Raw genomic sequence first — 17618 nt, 5'->3', positions numbered from 1 at the left:
AGAACTTCACTAGAGACATCTATTGGTGAGATGTAAAGAAGCCTTTTGTTAAGCAGAAACTCTTATATTAGTATGTGAGATCCGAATCCTGGATTATATTCACACACATGAGAAATGCCAGAAAATACTACATATTTTAATTTTTATTATTTAAGCTTATTATTTGTTGTAAATAAATAACTTATATATTTTAAGGATACAATAGTGTTGAACAAAAATTTTCATGAACATATTACTAGAAATAAGGAATTGAATCCGAGACCAATCATGACAACCACTACACTATGAAGGTTGATTTACACCAATCTTTAGTTTCAATATTTTTATTTTTGTGTTATTTTTATTTAATTTTTTTTTAGTTTCCACTCGTTTGCGAGTAATTTTCGCTTTTACAAACAAAATACATAGAAATAATCATAAAAAAGGATGTAAGAGGAAAAAAAGAGAAGAGAAATGAAAAAATAACAATAATTAACTGAAATTACGGAATATTTAAAATATTTCACTCGATAACTGATTAAATCATTGAAATGTGTCAGATCATGCTTATACACATACATATGTACGTATAAACATAATTGTTTTAAGTTTTAATAATAATAATACACCCTTATCCGCACCCAATGGTGCATAGGGTACTGCGTCATATAAACGCACTGTTATCTTGATCGTTTACACATGAAGGAAAGGTGATCAGCCCTCCGCTTCAGGTATCCACCCGTCCAGGGTAATATTAAATAAATATGACAGTGAAAAAAATCACTTATATTTATTTTACCCCCCTTGGAAATCGAAACCGGGACCTCCAGAACGGTAGCCGAACGCGCTGACCATTACACTACAGAGGCGGACAAGATTAAATCTCTATATTGAATTACAACTAGCTCATCAAAGCAGTTCAATTCGTTTATTTGGGTCGTTTCATATTCATCGGATTTCACGGAAAAAAAAATACTGATGCTTTTTTAAAAATCTTCTCGTATCCCTACATACGAGAAGTTTTAATGGAAAGCGATAAAGCGCTTTAAATTTAAATATCTAGAACACGTAGTTAAATTGTCCAGTATTATGAGTCATCCGACATTACAAGACCAGCCTCTAAATCATGGATGTATTTGTCCAATTTTGTAGATTCAGTCAATCACGTTTATAGCGTTTCCGTTCAACAACCCTGTTTATAACTCTTTGATGCATGTACTCGTATGTACATTACATTTATTAGACTCAATAGTGCAGTGCCTAGGGCGTATGACTACCTTTCTTCGACTCCCAGGGGGTCGTAAAAGAAGAAGGCATTTTAAAGTGTAATATTTGTTCAATACATATTAGTATAAAGTAGTGCCTGAAAAAAGGACTGATAACCTTTTCATCATGACATTAATTATGGTGTACAACAATATGTAATATGTGGGGTTCTCTATGAGCATTTGGGCGCTTTTGACAATTTTAAATATCAATTTATTAACTAATAATTTGAAATATCAATTTAGTAACTATTAAATAATATTATACTGTTTAGCATAATTTCACAAAGTAAATGAAAATATATTTATGTATTAATTTTTAAATCAAATACAGATTTTTTGAGTTTACTAAGTTGTATTTTATTAACAAAAACACATAAAAAAATAATATCATGACAATTGTTTCACCTAGTTATGGCATTTAAACGACTGTCAATCTGTGTTTGATTTAAAAATTAATACATAAATTAAAATGGAGTTCTACAAATTAAACGCCAAATCAATAAATGAAAATACATCAGAAATATCCAGGTTCAAGTACTGAAATATATGTACAGTTTTTACATGTATTAAAATCATTAAAACGATAAAGAATGTAAGAAGATAACTTATATATTACTTATTTATGAAAATAAAAATTTAAAAAGAATTTATTGCATATGTATATTTTTACTAGAAGGAATTATCTTTTTCTTCAGAATTTATTAGGTGTATTAAATTTCATGTAGGAGTGGAGATTTTCAACGATAATGGTGATCGTTGAAGGGGGCCATGGCTCAAACAAGGTTGGGAAACACTGGGTTAAACACATATGAACGAATATGATACTACGGGTTCATATGTACAAAGGTTGATATATAAAAAAAGTAAAGTATTTTAGATCAATTGTATTTAGGGGTCTTAAGGGGTTACACGCTGAATAAATTCCCACTCCAATAATAGAGTCACGTGCTCTCTTGTGACCGAATAATACATTCAAATGTATGCCGGAATTCATTATCACCGCATTATCATCGATTACGTTCCGAATTACGGTTTTCTAAAATTTACAATTCCCATTGTGTTGTTCGGATTCAAATGGCATTCGTCCATTTCTAAATAACGAATTCGAGCCTGGTAGACTTTTAAATTCATAGCATCCAAACAGAAATTGCAATTTGTGCTGCTATCGAACGGGAGATCTCTGCTGTGGGCTTGTGGCTGATGCATTATGGCCGCATCTGCTATTTGCGAGTTCAGCGTTAGAGTTTACAGAGAGGGATCAGAAAAGGGCCCTTTTTATGTAAATATATTATTTATATATATATATATATATATATATATATATATATATATATATATATATATATATATATATATATATATATATATATATTTATATATATATATATATATATATATATATATGTATATATATATATATATATATATATATATATATATATATATATATATATATATATATATATATATATATATATATATATATTTATATATATTTATATATATTTATATATATATATATATATATATATATATATATATATATATATATATATATATATATATATATATATATATATATATATATATATATATATAAATATATATATATATATATATAAATATATATATATATATATATATATATATATATATATATATATATATATATATATATATATATATATATATATATATATATATATATATATATATATATATATATATATATATATATATATATATATATATATATATATATATATATATATATATTGTATGGAGATTTAATATTTTCAATTGAAGCATAACTATCTTCTTCCCTACTGGAATGGGTCCCAGCTTATAATCTTTGTAGACTGTTGGCCTCAGTTTCTTCGTTCTCAGGTTGTAGGTCCTTCCTAGGCCATGCCTTCTTATCATGTTTTCTGTCAGCAGTATCCGAGGATTCTTTTGTCTTCTTCTATATATATTTCAAGGGAGATCCATGGAGATTGCGTGGTTCACAATATGATCAGGTTCTCTGCGTCCCATGTGTCCATATCATCTCAATTGCCTTTCCTGTACCTTACTATTGATGTCAGTTACGCCCAGGCTTCCATGAATGCGTGAACTCTTTATTTTGTCTCTAAGGGACCAGCTGACCATCTAGGCATTCGCATTTCAGCAGTTTTTTTAGTTAGCCTTGAGTAGGTCTTATAGCATTCGGAGCCATGGAGAAGTAGAGAAGAACGGGTCTTACAATTGTTTGGTAGACTTTTCCCTTAAGCTTGGTTGGCATTTTTGGGTTACAAAGGACTTCCGTCACGAATCGGGTTACAACAAGGCACTAACTATTGAAAATTAAAGTGAAAAATAAATAAAATATGAGAAAAGTTAATTGAAGGATAAAGGAGTAGTTTGGCTGTCAATTATGAGTGGAATAGTGTATGTTATAAAATAAGTCCTGTAAATACCCTGACTTCCATATTCTAAAATACATCATCTATGTTAGATATCAATGATTTTTTTTAGAAATGTGTATTCTTTTTTTATGAAACTAACCGGCCCGATGCTAAACAGCCTGAATCAACAACCCCAACAATGTGCCAAAGTTCTCGTACTGTACAAACGGGTATAACGTATTTCCGTAGTTTGACCCTGACCCTGTCGATCGAAGTTCGAACGTTCGCGAGTTACAAATAATGGACAGCTGTATTTATCGAGGCGGTTAATCGTTGATTTAATGGAATCCGCAGGAAATTCAAATTGAAAATTATTGTACGAGCCGTACTTTCGAAAACACTGCAATTTGTTTAATACTTATTTATTACCACTTAAAATATGCGCCGTTACAGATTGTTCACGATCACACTGTTAAAAAAAAATCTGATTACCTTGTTTTTACTTACTCTCAAAATTAAGATTTCATTCTACGGTGATATATAACGAAATATAATGCTAAAATAACTTTTAAAAAATACCATCATCTTTACTGTTATGAGGTAACTCGCGATATCAGCGTTGGTATGCGATCGTCAGCACCAAAAGCCGGTCATCGCTTCGGCGCACGATTTAAAAAAAACTTTTTTGATGAATATTTCATGGGTGTACTGGCAAAAAACGTTAACTCGAAAATGTGCAATTTCGACTTGATGATGCATATTATAATGTTTTCAACGCTCTATAAACTGGAAAAAAACACTAAGTAGTTATATATACATATACATATAAGTATGTGGTTTTAATCATAAGTTCAGTTTTAAGTTTAATAGAAGGTATTTTACTCAGGCTAAAAACTTTAAATAACTGGTATATTCAAACAGGTATTTAAGAACGTACGTTTTTTGCCAGTATTATTATTATTAAACCGTTTCCGCCCCCTAGGTGAAGCATACGGAGTCCAAAAACTCTCTCCAGGGTTTTCTGTCGACTGCCAGCTCCCTTGCATCCTTCCAAGTCAGGACTGCAATATATTTTGCCAGCATACCCACGAAATATTGAAAAAAATATTTTTACATATTTTTTTAACTCCTTATCTTTCAATAACTCCCTTCTTTTCAAAGCCATATATTTATTTCGAAGAAAAACTGAATTTTCACCATGAAAACGGATTTAAAGCAAAAAATTTAATTACGTCAAAATTTATTCGGGTTTAAAGAAAATTACGTTTTATCGATTTATCGTATTTTGAGCTTCATAAAAAAATAAATGATTGGCGCCCTTCACGTTTGGCGACCGGTCGATACACCCTGGTATCTACTTTGTGTAACACTGTCGGATTCTAGTGCATTTCATGGTATAAAAGTTAGCACTCTCCCCATAAAATTCGCTTTAAAATGTGTACGAAAGTTCTAAACAGGCGCCGCTACGAGTCTAGTGCGCCAGAAGCTAACGTTCAACTTTCAGTACAAAATCCACACTACATTGTAGCAGAAAAATCCCCCTCCCCTAGATCAGGAGTCGGCAACGTGTGGCTCTTTCTCTGTCGAATTCAAAATGAAATTTTGGTTATGATTATATTTTTTAATTATTCTATTCATATTCTGTCTGCCTCCGTAGTGTAATGGTCAGCACGCTCAGCTACCGTTCTGTTGGTCCCGGGTTCGATTCCCAGGGGGGTTCAAATTAATAAAGGTGATTTTCCACTGTAATATTTATTCAATATTACCCTGGACTGGTACCTGAAGCGGAGGGCTGATCACCTTTCCTTCATGTGTAAAAACGATCAAGATAACACTGCGTTATATGACGCAGTGCCCTATGCACCATTTGGGTACGGATAAGGGTTTTATTTTATTATTATTCATATTCTTTTTAGTTCGGTTGAGTAAGGAGGGGGTGGTGTCGTTTAAGCACATATGACCCCTCATAAAACCTTTTTCTTGTTTATGTAAATGTTTAAAATAAAACAACCTTTGAAAAACCACACTAGTTTCAAACCACTTTCATGTTTAATATGTCGATAAAAGGCTCGTTGGAAAGCAAACATAGGTACCTATTTATACTATAGACAATCATTATTATACTTGGAATATTAATATACATACATGATCAAAAAATCTGTTATAAATGATCATACTGGTATTACTTATTGATTTGGCATAATCTTTATGGAAGTAGATAATTTTAAAAAAAAATACCAAAAAAATTAACAGTTTTACAAAAGTAAAAATACTGTAAAAATACGGTAAAAATACCGGTATATGCAAACATCTATAGTTCTCGAAACTAGTAAAACAAAATAAAATAATAAAATAAAACTCATTAAGTGGTATTATATAAGCGTTTAATTTAAAAAATATATATTGATATGCTAATTCATGGCTGACCATGTCCGTTCTCGTTTTCACAATGTTAGTACTGAGGTCAGTGATGCCAGATTCTTGTGCAATCGGTCTCAAGGGATGAAAATATAATATTTCAAACCCATGTGACATGGTATTATTTTTCGATTTTATATCAATTTAATTATTGTTTACAACGTATTGAATGGGTCCAAATACTTATTCACAAACCTGAATTATCTCCAATTAGGAGACATTTTTAGGAGGATTCGGACCTCACATGCAAGAGTTTCTGCTTAATAAAAAGCTTCTCTTATTCCACCATTGATGTCTCTAATGAAGTTCTTTAAAGTCAAACACTGTATTTCGAGTTTGATACATTTATCTATAAGTTTCAAGAATTTGGTTGTTAATCGTGGGTAGATTGGTAATTGTAACACGTAAATAAAGCGGTCACTTAAACCAGCTTATGACAGTCGTAAGCCCCGTAAATGTTCAGACTTCCATATTCCTCTTAATCTTTGTTGAGATGTCAAAAAAATTATGTAAGTTATTGTTATTAAAAATTGGCTCCCCAAATTTTCCCAAACTGTTTTGCTACAAGTTTTGGTCCAAGATGTTGCTGACTTCTGGCCTAGGTTCTAAGGAAACTGGATTCTATAATGCGAGCTGAATGGCTGAATAAAAAGAGAAAAGTTCACTCCTTCCCTTACGCCGGCGCACTATTATAACCGAGCCTATTCAAAGAAAACTTTCAAAGACGCTGGCGATGTATAAAAATATTTTCAAGCCGTGTTATTTTCAATAACGCGTGGAGTCTTTGGGAAATTTGAAGCCGTGGAATGAATAACGGCCAGAATACATAAAAAATGTCGTTTTTCGTAGAATTAAAAATACGAGAAATTTGATGGAAATAATTTATGATACAATTTGTGTTACAGTGATGTACAAACGATGACCAAAATGTTGGAGGAATTTTTAAATATGAAATTTTAAGTAATATTATCGCTTTGATATTTCAAACCATGAAACAGAAAGATTTTTTTATTTACTGTAAATTATATGATAAAACAGCACACCAAGAAATGTCAGTACAAAACACAAAAATACTGGTAACAAAATAATTTTGCAGCATCATTAAGTTGTATTTTATTTAAAAAAAAACACATAAAAATTAAAATTGAAATAATAACAAAGAAAAATACATTTTTAAATTAAATACAACGTAGTAGACTCTTAAAATCTGTTTTTTATTTAAAATACATAAATTATACTCGTAATATTATAATTACTTGAATTAAACAAATTTTAAAAAATCAACGATTTTTAATAAAATTATTATTTTTATCGCTTCAAATAGATGTTACTTATAGACCCGATTTTTCAAATACATTTTAAGCAGCTTACTGCAGGGGTAGTCAGAGAAAAAAGATCCCTCAATTAAATCTGCATTTGCAAACAATCTTCGCCTTTTCCGCAACCATACATTTCCTACATACCCGCTGATTATTCTGACTTCCGACCTCACTACTTTCAAGTATTTGAAATACTTCATAATGCCAAAATTATCTCGGTCTATATACATATATGTATACTTATCCCTATTACATTTTTTGCATCCAAAGTGCATAGGGCACTTCATCGTACTGATGCAGTGTTTTCTTGATCGTTAATTACATGAAGGCAAGATGATCACTATTTTTTTTTAGTAATCAGTGATAAAAATAATAAGGACATTGGTAACATAAACCAAAGTAGGACACAAAATGCCGAACCCTCTTCTAGTGGAACGGAATGTCTGCTGATGACAGTCAACAGTCCGCCTTCTCCTGAGGAGTGCAACGTGGTTTCCTCCCAGCAATGAGCAAATGCAGAGAAGTTCCTATTTGACCCACACTAGATGATCCCTCCTGTTCCCAACACAGATTCAAATAAAAACATATTTAATTAGCTAGAAGAAACAAAAATCCACTAAATGATCTATAAACCTTGTACATAATAAGCAAGGTAAATAATAAATGCAATTCCCATCTAAAAAAAAAAAAAGCAAGATGATCAGTCCTGCGCTTTAGGTATCAGTCCAAAGTAATATCAATTAATCTTTATAGTGACAAATCACGAACATGTATTTTGGATCCCCTGAATATTAAACATTGATACCCCTTCCATCAGAGTAGACAAACTCTCTAACCATAACACTACGGAAGCGGAAATATGTATACACGAACTCATCAATACCTTATTCATCTTTGCTTCCATCAAAATGTTTTTTACACGTGTTTTCTTTCTTCTCGATGTTTTATCAGGAACCAATTTGTCATAAAAAATAAATATAAAATATTTTATATTTACGTCTGTTTATTTTATTTATCTCAGATAATTTGGCTGTGATGATACAGTGTTGTATGTGCATATATAGATAGGTTGTATTCGCAATATGATACGAGGGGTCATATAGCACGTGCCTTATACCAATATCCATTATTGTAAGTAATATAGCGAATGTTTTCATTGAAGTAAAAGAGTATTTTGATAAATAATACCGTATTAAATTTCCTGGTAAAGTGGTTCAATAAAAATGTCCATAAATTACATGTTTATAATTCTCGAATATAGGCACACGTATACGTAACAATTTTTTTTGGCGTCTTAACATAGATGAAGAAGAATATGGAAAATTATTTTAATGACCTAATGATGTTTTTATTATTAAGCATATAATTTGACCAGATAATTTATTTACAACATTTTGAGTGTGTCCAAATACTTGTTCACAAAATCTGGATTATCTCCAATTACAGGAGTTATTTTCATATTATTTTTTGACATATCATCAAAGATGAAGAAGAATATGGAAGTCTGGGCATTTACGGGGCTTACGACCGTCATAGGCTGGTTTAAGTGATCACTTTACACACGTGTAACATTCACCAATTCTACCCATTATTGACAACCACACTACTCAAATTCTTGGAAGTTCTATATATATGAACCAATTTAGAAACCTTGTTCATGAATCACTAGAACTTCACTAGAGACATCTATTGGTGAGATGTAAAGAAGCTTTTTATTAAGCAGAAACTCTTATATTAGTATGTGAGATCCGAATCCTGGATTATAATCACACACATGAGAAACGCCAGAAAATACCATTTTCATTTTTATTATTAAGCATATAATTTGACCAGATAATTTATTTACAACATTTTGAGTGTGTCCAAATACTTGTTCACAAAATCTGGATTATCTCCAATTACAGGAGTTATTTTCATATTATTTTTTGACATATCATCAAAGATGAAGAAGAATATGGAAGTCTGGGCATTTACGGGGCTTACGACCGTCATAGGCTGGTTTAAGTGATCACTTTACACACGTGTAACATTCACCAATTCTACCCATTATTGACAACCACACTACTCAAATTCTTGGAAGTTCTATATATATGAACCAATTTAGAAACCTTGTTCATGAATCACTAGAACTTCACTAGAGACATCTATTGGTGAGATGTAAAGAAGCTTTTTATTAAGCAGAAACTCTTATATTAGTATGTGAGATCCGAATCCTGGATTATAATCACACACATGAGAAACGCCAGAAAATACCATTTTCATTTTTATTATTAAGCATATAATTTGACCAGATAATTTATTTACAACATTTTGAGTGTGTCCAAATACTTGTTCACAAAATCTGGATTATCTCCAATTACAGGAGTTATTTTCATATTATTTTTTGACATATCATCAAAGATGAAGAAGAATATGGAATATAGAATATAGAATATAGAATAGAATATTAATAAAAAGCTTCTTTACATCTCACCAATAGATGTCTCTAGTGAAGTTCTAGTGATTCATGAACAAGGTTTCTAAATTGGTTCATATATATAGAACTTCCAAGAATTTGAGTAGTGTGGTTGTCAATAATGGGTAGAATTGGTGAATGTTACACGTGTGTAAAGTGATCACTTAAACCAGCCTATGACGGTCGTAAGCCCCGTAAATGCCCAGACTTCCATATTCTTCTTCATCTTTGATGATATGTCAAAAAATAATATGAAAATAACTCCTGTAATTGGAGATAATCCAGATTTTGTGAACAAGTATTTGGACACACTCAAAATGTTGTACCTAATGATGTAATTATCATTCGAAAACCGGAAGTCACGAATTAGTGTTTTTTAAAGTGGTATTACACAAAGTGAACGATGAATGATAAGGAGTGTTATATTACCATACCACAAAGTTAACAATGCTTTAAATGTTTTTAAAAATGTAGGAATATGGAAGTCTGGGTATTTACGGGGTTTATGACATAGGTTGGTTTAAATGATCACTTTGTACACGTGCAACATTCACCAATTCTACCCATGATTGATAACCACACTACTCAAATTTTTGGAACTTCTATATGTACATATATGATTCAATTTCGGAACAAAGTACTTGAGTCACTAGAATTTCACTAGACACATCTATGGTGAAAAAACTTTTTATGTGAGGTCCGAATGCTGAATTTTATCATAAACTCGTGAAACGCTAGAAAATATCCTTTTTATTTTATTATTTTAGCTTATAATTTCACCAGATAATTTATTTACAACATTTTAAGTACCTTTGTCCAAACACTTGTCCACAAATCTGGATTATCTCCAATAAGAAGCTATTTTTTGGCATCTCGTCATAGGTTAAGAAGAATATGGAAGTGTGGGAAAAAATTGTGTAAAAAAATACTCCTAATTGGAGATAATCCAGATTTGTGAACAAGTATTCGGACAAACTCAAAATATTGGATATAAAAGAGTATTTTAATATCTTATAGAGGTCTCAATTTCCTGGTAAAGTGGTTCAATAAAAATGTCCATAAATTACATATTTACCATTCTCGAATGTATACGTAATATATTGTGTTTCACATTTTTCGCGTTACAAATCATTCCTGCATTTAAATAATTTATAGCGGCACTTCGTTTCATATGTACGTAAATTTATCGCGTCATGAAACATTAATCTGCTTTAAAGTTTTCTTCTCGTGTGACTTATTTATCTCTTCCTCTGCACCCTATTTCTTCTGCCAAATATGAATATTTTCCACTCAGAAACAATGTCACGTATCTTTCTAGTTCCGGAAATATATTTTAAGCTTACGAACGCGGCATTTCGATAAAAAATACGTGATAAAAAATATTTTGTCACCATCTACAATTTTACGAAGAACTTCGTACTCTTACTTTTTTATGCCACGTAGTATTTTAATTTTGATCTACATTCCTCTCCTTATCATACTTTAAAACGTGTCAGTATATTAAGTAAGCAAGTATTCTATGATGGGCAAGTTCGTAAAAACTCGGATTCGATTCAGGGATCATTGTTTTCCATGATATGTGTTTAAATACACACACACACACAAATATATATATATATATATATATATATATATATATATATATATATATATATATATATATATATATATATATATATATATATATATATATATATATATATATATATATATATATATATATATATATATATATATATATATATATATATATATATATATATATATATATATATATATATATATATATATATATATATATATATATATATATATATATATACATATATATATATATATATATATATATATATATATATATATATATATATATATATATATATATATATAAATATATATATATATATATATATATATATATATATATATATATATATATATATATATATATATATATATATATATGTATATATATATATCTATATATATATATAACATATATATATATATATACATATATATATATATATATATATATATATATATATATATATATATATATATATATATATATATATATATATATATATATATATATATACAAGATGCACATGATTTAAAATACAGGAACACGTTTAAAAAAACATACCACTTATGGTCAAATAATGGTAATTTTTAATATCATGTAATAAAATTATACAACCTGTGTATATTATCCATAAAGTCATTAAATAATGAAACTTAGTATGACAGAGGTACTCATAAATGGATAATGGAGGTGGATATATCTGATTTAGATCGCTTGGTTCGACCATGTCCCATTTGATTACACGTCATAAAGAATTTTCTTTCTTAAAGTTTTATAAATAAGTATTGAAAAATGTGCCCTCGTGAGAACACATTGTTCTCAATTGTGATTTGTATGATGAAAAATAAATAACTTAATCGCATATTTTCGCAAGCCGTATTTGAAATATTAATTCCCTTTGCAGAGCTTGTATGGAGGTCTTATAGTTGGGTGCTATTTTGAGGGACTATTTTAATTACCCTTTTCGTCGGGGGTAGAATTTTAAATTCGCGTGTGAGTGTAAAATGTAAACAGTTTCATTTCGCCGCCATTTCTCTTCATTATCGTGGTAGGGATGTCAAAGTTAACGCAGTAAATAACGTTCGTTACAAAAATCTGGAGCGAAAATGGCTTAGTCACTCTGGGTTGGTTTGGGACTGGGTAAAAAATTAATCAAGGTGACTAGAACTTTTTATTTGACGCGTAAAAAATTAACTGCTTTTGCGTGTATTTTTTTTAAACTACATAAGAAATAATAATAATTAAAATATAACATTTTGAGTGTGTCCAAATACTTATTCACAAATCTGGATTATCTACAATTATAGGAGTTATTTTTCATATTATTTTTTGACATCTCATCAAAGATGAAGAAGAATATGGAAGTATGGGCGTTTACGGGGCTGACGACCGTCATAGGCTGGTTAAAATGATCACTTTACACACGTGTTACATTCACCAATTCTATCCATTATTGACACCACAACCACACTACTCAAATTCTCGGAAGTTCTATGAACCAATTAAGAAACCTTGTTCCTGAATCACAAGAACTTCACTAGAGACATTTATTGGTGAGATGAAAATAATGACGGTCGTCAGCCACATAAGTGCCCAGACTTCCATATTCTTCTTCATCTTTGATGTGTGTTAAAAAATAATATAATTAAAATAATTTAGGATACTTTATACAGGGCCATTTTCGTAAAATACTATCTCAAGGGCGCTTATGCAGATGTGGATCATGATATGAAAATGATATTGATAGATAAAAAAATATATTATATTAAATAAAAACGTTATCAATCGCGTCTGAAGCAGAAAAGTGGAGCTGCCGTATTATTGCACCTTCTTCTCGGTCTTCTTGGGCTGGAGCATGGCGAAGATGTTGGGCAGGATTCCTCCCTGAGCAATGCTAACGTCGGAGAAAAGCTGAGCTTTCTCACTTCCTCCTTCCTCCTTCCTTATTATCATCAATTTGTATTTTTCATAAATATTTACCAAATATAATGTAGTTGCCTAATTAATACAGCAGTAATTTGTAATTTATGTTTTTTTTAATGTTCAAGCACCATCTACCCTCTGATTGCAAATAGCTATATATGGGATAAAACATTTTGACCAATATCACTAGTTTGTTTTTATTTGGTTGGAAGATATTTCTTTCTAGCAGTAAGCCCGCCAATGTACATATTTCTTTGCTGTACATGAAGTTTAAATAAATAAATAAAAACCATAAATCAATATTAAGTTGGTTTGTTGTTTTTTTTGTTTAACTAAGCAATTGTCCTTTGTTGGTTCAGTTTTTGTTCACCGTTCACCCGAAGCGGGCAAGTCATTACGCCCGTCCCACGCCCTGGCATAAGTTCATCAGTTGAGATATTGAATATTGACACGACTGAACACAGCGCTTTCCCATGAGATGTATTCACCATGTACCCACCTACCAGCGCGTAGCCCTCCAACAGCCACTCCTTGAGAGAATTCAATTGGTTGTTCGTTAGTCCCTTTTGTGAATAATACCACGAGTGACGTCATAATCATAATATAGTAAAACCTCGATATAACGGACTAATTAAGGGAGGGGATGTTCGTAAAAGCCGAAAGTCCGCCGTATAAAAATAGCTTTAAATTATTTTTTTAAATTTGAAAATATGAACAATACAAAACACAAACAAAATAATATTTATTGTCTTCGGACACTTATCGTTCAGTGAAATTGCTGTTTGATATCGACGCTTTTGCTTTCGGTAATCATGTTTTGAAAAAAGGATCAAGGTTTTATTTGCACTTTTAATGGCCGTCCAAAATTGTTTACATGCGGCGACACTGGAATTTAAGCATGTACAAAGCGATATTAACAGTTTTTTTTCATTTGATCGTTTTTTTTTATATCCATATAACAAGTTTGTTAAAAAGCGTCCGTTTTATCTAGGATTTACTGTACTACGAAATGACCGACAGCGGCCATGAGAATAGAATCATAATAAATTGAAGAGAAAATACTTAATACAATTTGTAGAAGTCGGCAGGGAAAAACTGTATTGATACATACAACTCAATCTCAAGTCAGCAAATATACGTAGTAATTCCGAGCATATTCAAGCAGATAATTCCTCGAATGGTTATACAAAGAAATAATGCAAGGCTGAGATAAGCATTATCGATAAAAGTAAGAATGGTGCGATTAGATGGTTTGGGCATGTGAATCGAATGAGTAAAGAAAGGATAGTAAAACAAATTTATGATTCGAATGTGGTTGGTAATAGAATCAGAGGAATGCCAAGGAAAAGTTGACATTAAAACATGCAATTTTATTTCACGTTCTGACTCCTAAAAATATATGTGCTTAATTTGGAATGAACCTCATCTATATTTTAACGGAATAAACTTAATTCGTCCATTCCTCAACTGATGGTGCCACAATCAGCCATACTTCACAAATGTAAAGATACTAACCGGTATGCAGAAGGATCTAAGACTATTTCACAAATACAGGTTTCAAGAATTAATGCAAAATGGATGTAAAATAATGAGCAGAATGGTGAACGTTACACAAGTGTATAAAGTGATAGCCTAAGCCAGCCAATGCCAGGTCATAAGCCCTGGGATGCTCAGACTTCCATCTTCTCAAAAAAGGAAGAACACAAGAAAAAAGGGATACATGTTTCATTTCAAGTTGAGATAGGTACCTATAATAATGAAATCATAGTAATTGAAATACTTTTGACCAAAAAATATAATTAAATATACTTAAATATTGATATATCTTGTAAATTTATTTTTAATATATAAATATTTGAATCCATGTGCCCATTAGTAGATAAACATACGTGTGTAGGACGAGGCATTGGTCTAGTACTATATTGGTGCAATCATTATACCTAATAAATATGTCATGGTATCGTAAGATAATTCGCATCGTGAGTAATCTATAAAATAACAAATAAACAAGATAAATGGATTTAAACGCTTTAAAACGGAAATAAATTGCGAACGTAATTGATGATTAATCATAGTATTAACTTTTCGAAAATTAATAAATTGAAAGTGGTCTGGTCAAGAGTCGGAATGATCGGCGGGTATGTGTGAGGAGATGCATGTATGTGGAAGAGGCGAATATTATTTGCAAAAAAAAAAATAGTGTGGCGTTCTATTCTCTCTGCCTACCCCTGCGGGGAAGCGGCGTGATGATTAGTTAGTTATTTATCCTGTCATGACTCATCAAGAGTATTATTTTTTTTTAAATGAAAGAAACTTAAATAAATTGGAAACTATACAAAATAAAGCGATGAGAATGGTGCTTAAGAAAAATAGATATAATAATATAGAAAAAATGAGAGAGGAACTAAACTGGTGATCTACAAAAAAGAGACTACAATTAAATATGCTTATCTTTATATATAATTTTTTAAACAATAAAGTATCTAAATATTTTAAGGATAAAATAGTGTAAAACAACAATTTACATGAAAATATTACTAGAAATAAGGATAGAATAAGACTGCCACTGTTGAAAAAAACCGAGTCACAAATTTGTTTAATGCATATGGGTTTGAAAATGTATGATGAGATGCCTAAATGTATGAAGAATGAATAGAGTCTGAAAGAATTTAAAAATAAATGTTTTGTTTGCTGTAAAAAGACGTAAATATATATTGTAAATTAAACTGACTAACTAACTAACCATCACGCCGCTTTCCCGCCGGGGTAGGCAGAGAGAATAGAACGCCACACCACTCTGTCTTTGCAAACATTCTTCGCCTCTTACACGTTCATGCATCTCCTCATGCATACCCGCCGATTGTTACGACTCCTAACCTGACCACTTTCAAGTATTTGGCATACCTGATCGTGCCATGTTTTTCTCGGTCTTCCTCTGCTCTTTTTTCCACTTACATTATTGTATATTAAGTGTAAATAATAGTTTATATTAGTGTAATATAAGCTTATTAAAGAAATAAATTAGGATTTTTGAGTACAATTTTATTGACTTACGACACCACCGCCTGTCAATATGATTAGTACAATTTGAGTTCCACTTAATGTACACAAATGATCATTTTACAACATTTTGAGTGTGTCCAAATACTTGTTCACAAAATCTGGATTATCTCCAATTACAGGAGTTATTTTCATATTATTTTTTGATATCTCATCAAAGATGAAGAAGAATATGGAAGTCTGGGCATTTACGGGGCTTACGACCGTCATAGGCTGGTTTAAGTGATCATTTTACACACGTGTAACATTCACAAATTCTACCCATTATTGACAACCACACTACTCAAATTCTTGGAAGTTCTATATATATGAACCAATTTAGAAACCTTGTTCATGAATCACTAGAGACATCTATTGGTGAGATGTAAGCCCCGTAAATGCCCAGACTTCCATATTCTTCTTCATCTTTGATGAGATATCAAAAAATAAAATCATCATTTTAACCATTGCCACAAAGTCACGTTCGTATAACGAACAGATAGTATAATATATAACATTAGATATATACAATACAGGCATTTATTGTGTCGGTTACTAGAAAACGTAAAATAAATATTTCCAAGAGACCTTTGATTCGCAATGCTGGCACGAACAATGGAAAATAATATTCATGTTCTTGGTTTTGATTTTGTATCGGGAATAATAAAGGTACAAGGTGCAAGAAATAACATTTATTCGAAGACTAAAAACAGTATTTCCAAACTCGGTATGATTCACAAAGTTTCAAAAAATCTTCCTCGAGTGTTATAGTATTTAATTTTTATACAATAAAAACAACATTTAGGAGTTTTTTCCAGATTTTTAAATCATATTTTCATATGGTGTACGGAATGTGTAAAAGTTTTTGGTATCGTAAGGGAAGGGTAATTAACTTTAACCGAACTATGAGTATTTCAATGTTTTAGATTTTATTAAATAAACCCTGATGATGACAAGGTTCTTGTAGAAACCGGTTGGATAAAGTGTACCAATAAAAAGAGCTTAAAACAAAGTTGTTTTATTTTATAAAGTTTATAAAATGTGCCACAAACTATCAAGGAAAAACATTCATGAAATTGAATTTTTATGTTACACATGATTTATTTTCACGATTTACACTGTCCGTATTAATGAACTGATAAAAATAATTTAAATTCTCTACATTTTTAGTATTCTATCCACATAATCAATAAATAATCAGGCTGAATAAGATGTGCTATCTATGTATAATTTAGACGTTCAGAA

Source organism: Brachycentrus maculatus, unplaced genomic scaffold, assembly GCF_059751285.1.
Source record: "Brachycentrus maculatus isolate JH-2025_06_01 unplaced genomic scaffold, ASM5975128v1 h1tg000328l, whole genome shotgun sequence".
NCBI lineage: Eukaryota > Metazoa > Arthropoda > Insecta > Trichoptera > Brachycentridae > Brachycentrus > Brachycentrus maculatus.
Note: the sequence above shows the minus strand (reverse complement) of the source record.